General features: G+C 45.2%; 1 pseudogene; it reads right to left on the bottom strand.

Annotated features, from left to right (window-relative positions):
• Positions 1–466: 466 nt before the first annotated feature.
• LOC123841077 (ORM1-like protein 2) lies at positions 467–927 on the bottom strand (annotated as a pseudogene).
• Positions 928–1,537: the final 610 nt, after the last annotated feature.

Genomic DNA, 1,537 nt, shown 5'->3' on the forward strand with positions numbered 1-1,537 from the left:
GTAGCTGGTCTGATGTCATAACCATTATAGGGTGGCTTCACTTCTCTGTCTCATTTCTCCACTGTCCTATTCCTGTTTCCTTTGCCTCTCAGGTACACTAATTGCCTCAAATCCCTGTCTTTTTCTTTAAAAAAAAATTCTTTATTATAGGGAAAATACACAGTAAAACAGAGCTGGAAGGTGGTGGGGTGGAAGATCTGGAAAAACTTAATTACCAAACAAGCTGCCCAAACATGGCTTCTTGCTGTGGAGGAGAGTGATTTGGCCCTTATCTTTCCCACTTTTCCTGTTTCACAGAAACCTGCTCTTTGCTGGACTGGGCCCAGAGAACCCCATTTTCCAATCTATTCTCTTCCCAGAATTGGGAAATGTTGTATAGTTCTCAGGCTTTCAAGATACAGAAGACAGTATGGAGAAGGAAAGATGTTACAGTCCTTTGGTTCAGTGTCATCCCCAGCCCCATCCCTTAGTGTTTGTTGATGCCAAAGAGACAAACCCCATGGAATTGGGACAACTTAGGCAGCAGTACGCTGAGCCATGAGGCTGTGTTGGTGAGGAAGTGAGCGGCATCATACTTGGTGTAGAAGCTGGCCAGGAGGTAGAGGACAACAGGAGAGATGCTGAGGAATTTGCAGGAAGACATAAATTGGAGCCCGTAGTCCATCTGTTCCCAGTGTGTCAGTAGCTGAGCCTTTCCTCGGCCAGGGGCTCAAAGGGTGTTCTTTTCACTGTATGTAAGAAAATATATATAGCCAAGTTATGGATGACATTGGTCAGGGTCCAGACAACAGGAATGCTGAAGAAGGGGATGCTGAGTAGAACCACATGCAGCAGTCCTACCAAGATAGTGTAGACCAGCCAGATGCCCCGGCTATTCATCACTCGAGTGCTGGGGTTTACTTCACTGTGTGCCACCCCCACATTCATCCTACCACAGTGGGGGCATCAGGCAGCAGTCCAACTCAAGTTCCTTTCAACCTCTCTTTGAGTTTGTTGCCCCGAGTTGTCTCCAGAATAGCCAAAATGAAAGAATGAAAGAACATCCCCCATTGTGTACAAAGGAAAAGCTGAAGACCTAGGGAAAAATAACTTAAAAATGACTTAAAAAATCCTCTCTGCTCTTAGAAACATTAATGGTCATCATTACTCTGATTCTTATGCTTCAACTATAAATCGAAGGAGTAAGCGTAGGCTTGGGGTAGGTGTTTCAAGCAGCAAGGGAAACTAGTATCTGACTTTATTTTCCTGAAGAAGTTAATAGGGAATCATGAAGAGGTTACATTCACCATAATTTCAGAAGAGGGTCAGGGGAAACAGTCACGGAACCACTAAGAAGCGGGGAGAGGTAAAAGTACTTCTAATGCCCACCTTTTCCTCTGGGTTTGCCTGTCCTGTCTCTCATTCCCTTGGCATGTAAGCATAAGCAGGTAGCATCCCAGTTCTTTCTCTCAAGAGTCAGCTGCTGCCAAGTATTTGCCCATGGCTTTTGGATTGAGCTAAGAAGGGACCTGAGCTCACCATCTCAAGAGATGGAACC

Source organism: Mirounga angustirostris, unplaced genomic scaffold (genome assembly GCF_029215605.1).
Source record: "Mirounga angustirostris isolate CCGP_5_RB_7025 unplaced genomic scaffold, mMirAng1.0.hap1 SCAF_10, whole genome shotgun sequence".
NCBI lineage: Eukaryota > Metazoa > Chordata > Mammalia > Carnivora > Phocidae > Mirounga > Mirounga angustirostris.